Source organism: Salvia splendens, chromosome 11 (assembly GCF_004379255.2).
Source record: "Salvia splendens isolate huo1 chromosome 11, SspV2, whole genome shotgun sequence".
Taxonomy (NCBI): Eukaryota; Viridiplantae; Streptophyta; class Magnoliopsida; order Lamiales; family Lamiaceae; genus Salvia; species Salvia splendens.
Window position 1 is genome coordinate 14,920,180 of NC_056042.1, and position 5,404 is coordinate 14,925,583.

Genomic DNA, 5,404 nt, shown 5'->3' on the forward strand with positions numbered 1-5,404 from the left:
GAAACGAGAATGAGTGAAATCTCAAAAAATGGAGACGTGTTGAATGGAAAAGAAGATTCGCGACGACAATCAAACAATGCAGATGTCTTCAATGGATAAGAGGTTTTGCAATGATAATTCAAAGATATAATCTCTCAACAAATTGTTATGGGATGAGAAAATAAAATTACAGACGTATTCAATATAAAAGACGATGATAATTCTGGTAGAGAGTGATTAACATTGGCGTGTAATAGGGATGTAATCTTCCAACGTATTTTGGCTGATGATTGAGGGAGGAAATCATGGAAACTACCATAACTGAATCTTAATCCTATACTTTTTCCTAATAATTTAATAATTTTAATAATCAAAATCAGCTTGATTTTTGGCCATCGGATTTTTAAATCTTGGGGCTAGGATTAAAAAGGAAGAATGAACCATATTTACAAAAAGAATATGATTACATCCCTATATATATAGGGTGCCCTTATATGCACAACATCTCCTTAGTGTAGAACTAGAGACTAAATATTGTCCATTAGATTAAAATTTTGGTGGATGAGATGAGATTATGGATGTATCATTCCCGTAATTCATCTAATAATTTAATTACTTCATCCAAGGGATATTTTAGTCATTATGAACCTTAAATCAACGTGTGTAAAGGAAAAAAGTGAAATATTTTCACTCCTACCGCCGCACTTCTCCCACTACTCCATTCTCTCTTACGAGGCCGACGACTCGGAGAACTCCGCCATCCATTCATCCTCACCATCCTATTCAACCCCTTTGTCTTTCTTCCAGGACTAGATGGTTGACACAAGGCGGACGAAAATCGAAGGTATCAGTTGTGTCCTAAACTTGTAGTCATTCTTTGAAATTAGTTCGAAGGTATCTAATAATTTCTGAATCTTTCGGTTTTAGATGAGCAACAGTTGCGTTCGAAGGCCTCATCTGGTACCGGTCAGTTCTGCTTTATCAAGTTTTAATTCTTGTTTTTTTGTAAAATTAGTTCGTTGTTGGTTTAATTTTGTGTTCCCTTTTTAATTTTGATTTTATATTGTTAAAGTTATGTTTTTTTTACCAAAGTTTTTAATGTATTTCTGAGTGTATGTGTGTTGAATTTTTGAAACTATGTTCGGTTTAACATAAAATCATTCCTTATTGGATGAACTTATTAAAATATAAGATGAACGAATTTATTTATTAAATGATGTAATTTGGTATGTTGTAATTGAACATTGTGTTTTAACTATAAATGTGATTATATGATGAAGGAATTAAAGCATAACATGAAGAAATATGATTATATGATGAACTAGTTTGTTATGCAATATATTTTGGTATACTTTGCCTTGCATTGCGTAATATTTCGCACATTTTTGTTCATCACTTACGCCATAACTATTCTTTATGTAGACAAATCAGTTCTCACGAATGAGGTACCTGCATTGAATCAACCACCCTCGGCGCTTTCAACATCTAAACCGAACGAACCACTTGGCCCTTTCGAAAACGATTCATCGAAAATGTGTATTTGATTCATTAAAATGATTTATTATTGCATTATATTTGAAAATATTGTTATTATTGTATTTCAATATATGTTTATATTTTGGTTCATTACTTTGGTCAATTAGTTCATTCTAATTGATACGATAGTTCATTACTTACATCAATTAGTTAATTGTAACTTCTATTTAGTTCATGATGAATACAACGATAATTAACCTTGTTGCTATTATTACTGCATACCACAAAAGGTTTGTCACGACCGCACTTCCTAAGGATAGAAAGCACGGTGGATCGCGACTAATGGGGGAATTAAGAAGCGGGGAAGAAATGGGAAACAATCAAAGGGGTACGACATGTCGATTTAAAAAAAATGAAACTTCATTTCCAAATTATAGTCTGAGATCACGAAGCAACATAGTTTGAATAAAAATAAGATAGTCCAACAGATTATAAAGACATAAGAGTTCGTAAAACTTGGCATAGCGGAATTAATTGAGAATTAGCTACTACTATGTATGAAGACACAATAGTAACCGGAACATTTATTGAATATGGTCTCGGTCCAATGCTCAACATCCTTCGCCTCCCGTCTACGCTCAACCTGCACATAGGGAAAACATATGCAAGGGCTGAGTACTTGATGCACTCAGTGAACTCATGCCTGAAATACATTTATCGATAAAATTATGTCGAGCCATCATTGAGTGAAACTCAGGTTTTACTTTAAAAGGCCGAGAAACACTAAAATCATTCCTTAAAATGGTGTCTGCGCAGACAATCGTCATCGTCCATCATATACCATATCTGAACCATCATGTGAAACGAGAATGTGGCCACAAACTCGATCACTGGACCGGCCGACCTAGAGGACGGCTCACGATCCCCATCAGCACTAGCCTAAGTAGGGCTTAGACCCTAGTTAGACCCGAATTCGTTAACCATCAAAGTCTAGTAGAACATTATTCTAGTAGACAATCAGATAGGCAATTCAAAAACATAAAATTCAGCATCACATAATATTTAAAACCACCCTTATTTCACCATAAACATATCATTTCAAATAAAAGAGTTTAAGTAATATAGCCCACCTCAAAAGCTTAGGGTTTTCCTTAAGTAGTTTCTCGTTCCGACTTTAGCCGCCGTGCGAACCACCTTTTCGGAAAATACATAAAGTTCACATCAAATCTCGGTAACGAAGATATTTAGAATGCATGCACTCTAATTAAAATCTTTTAATTCGTTTTCTCGGTTTTCATGCGTTTTTGATTATTCGGTGAACGCCCAAGGCGTTGCGTGCGACGCCGGTCGGCCGCTTACGCTCGTTCTTTCCTGCGTTGGCTCCTCGTATTTTCCATGACGTCAAATAAACTCCCAAAAATTATTTATGCGTATAATTAAATTATCGCACTATTTCTCTTTGAAACTGTATTATTTCGGACTTGGGATAATTTATTCATAATTTGAATTATTCCAGAAATTAATTTAAAAATCCATGATTAAATTAAATCATTCTTTACGATTAAATTATCGGCCCAACATCAAATCATTCCTCCACCTTATATCTCCAATTTAATTAAGAACCCCACTTAAAATAAAAGCCCCAAACTTTAAATAAAACCTCCATTTAAAAAAAATGAGGCCCAAACAAAAGCCCAAAAACAACAAAAGACAAAAGCCCCATTCTTACACCATCTTACCTCCATCTCTTTCTCCCTCTCTCTCACTACCGATTTCCTCTTCTTCCCCATTCTTCTCTCTTCTTTTTTTTTTCTTTGATCGATCCTCTTCTTCCCCATTCTCACGCCGCTGCCACCTCATCGATCCTCACGCCGCAACCTTCGTCGCTGGGAGCCGGAGTTGCCGTCGCAGCTGCTCGCCAGCCGCCGTTGCGGCGAGAAGGAAGGTCAGTCGCCGCTCGCCGCTGCCCGCTGCCGGGAGACGCCGCCCGACTGCTGCCGGTACCTTCTTTCCCCGGAAACACCCCGAACAAGCCCGCAACCACCCCGAAACGTCCCGCAAGACACGTTTTTACTACAAAGTTGTGTTCTTTCGTGCTTTCGATTAAAAGCGGCGATGTTCGATTGATTTCAAAAAATTGAATTGTTTGAACTAAACGTGGGAGGTGGATGTATGAGATAATGTATGGACAAGATGTTAAGACTTCATGCCTTGGAAAAGAGTAGAGATTATACCTCAGTGATTTCGAACTTGGTTGTGGTTGAATCAAAATGGTAGCAAATTTTCTTCCCCTTCTTCTCGGCTCTCTCTCTCGACTCCCTCTCTGAATTGCTTGGAAAAAGGCTAATGAGAATAGAGAAGGAGTGGAGATAAAGGGATATCAAACTTAATTTGTGAGACTCTTGATTTTTTTTTTTTGCAGAATTAAGTGAGGAGATGGAAGGTGAAGAAGTGGGGAAAATGGGGAGTCTCCATGGGGAAGGTAACCGGCCGAGAAGAAGAGAAGAGAAGAGAAGAGAAAAAGGAAAAAAAAAATGTTGGGCTTACTCCCATATTCTTGGAATGACTTGGGCTTCCAATTGAATTTATTTGATTTGGGCTCATTTAGCTGCAAGCCCAATTTGTATTATTTAATTATTTGTTAGTCTGTAGATTGTTATGGCCCAAAGTCATTTTATATAAACATTTGGACTCCAATTTTATTTGAGAGGCCCAAATATAAATATACGTACTTTATATTCTCGCATTTCTTTCGATAATTAAAATTCACAGAAGCTTTATTAAATTTCGTTATCTTGTTCTTCGCAAAAAAAATGAAAGAACGCCTAACGTCACAACTTATATTTGGTGTTGTTCCAAATATAATTTCTTCGACCGCTCCTCGATTTACGCGCGTCATCTTCCAAAAAAAATATTTATCTCCCACATCTCATTCATTATGCTAAATATAGCAATATCGTCATCATTAACTCAACGAGACTTCCAACATGTCTCCCAAAGTTCCACAATTAAATACAATAAATACGTCGCTTTTCACATCAACACAATAACACGACACTCCATTCCAAAGCACATTAACGAGAAGCATAGTATCCGAAATATTTTTATTACTTATTTCATGACATATTTTAAATTAGTACTTCAAAAAGTACGGGCGTTACATTCTACCCACCTTAACAGAAATTTCGTCCCGAAATTTACTCATTTCTAACGAACAACTCCGGATATTTCTCTTTCATTTTATCCTCGAGTTCCCAAGTAGCCTCCTCGTGACCATGGTGTTTCCAAAGCACTTTCACGGACGCGATTGATTTACTCCTCAATTCTTGCACCTTCCTGTCCAGAATAGCTTCGGGCTTCTCCTCATAACTCAAGTCGGGATTCAAAATCATCTCCTCTTGATGTACCACGTGTTTGGGATCGAACACGTACTTTCGTAATTGTGACACATGGAAAACATTATGCACGGTCCCAAAACTCGGTGGTAGTGCCAACCTATACGTTACGGGTCCCACCTTACGTAACGCGGCTTCAATTTTCCCTTTACGCCAAACCTCGTTATCCCCTTCGACGAAGATACTTTCAAGAACACCTTATCTCCAGCGTTGAACTGTAAGTCGGTACGCCGGACATCAGCATACGGCTTCTGTCTGTCTTGAGCTTCTTTTATCCTTTGTCGAATTTGTCGAACAATTTCAATCATTTCTTCTACTGAATCTAGCCCGAGTATTCTTCTTTCACCAACCTCATCCCAGTAGAGTGGTGATCTACACTTCCTCCCATACAATGCTTCATATGGGGCCATATTTATCGTCGCTTGGAAACTGTTGTTGTAGGCAAACTCGATCAACGGTAGTACAACTTCCCAATTTTCTCCTTTGTCGAGAACCACGGCTCTCAACATGTCCTCGAGAGTTTGAATCATTCTCTCAGACTGTCCATCGGTTTG

General features: G+C 37.7%; 1 long non-coding RNA gene across 1 annotated transcript; it reads left to right on the top strand.

Annotated features, from left to right (window-relative positions):
* The first annotated feature begins 3,156 nt into the window (after window positions 1-3,156).
* Window positions 3,157-4,191, top strand: LOC121755001. The gene is made up of 2 exons (XR_006040600.1): window positions 3,157-3,728; window positions 3,878-4,191. It is a non-coding gene; the product is annotated as an uncharacterized LOC121755001 (long non-coding RNA).
* The last annotated feature ends 1,213 nt before the right edge of the window (window positions 4,192-5,404 follow it).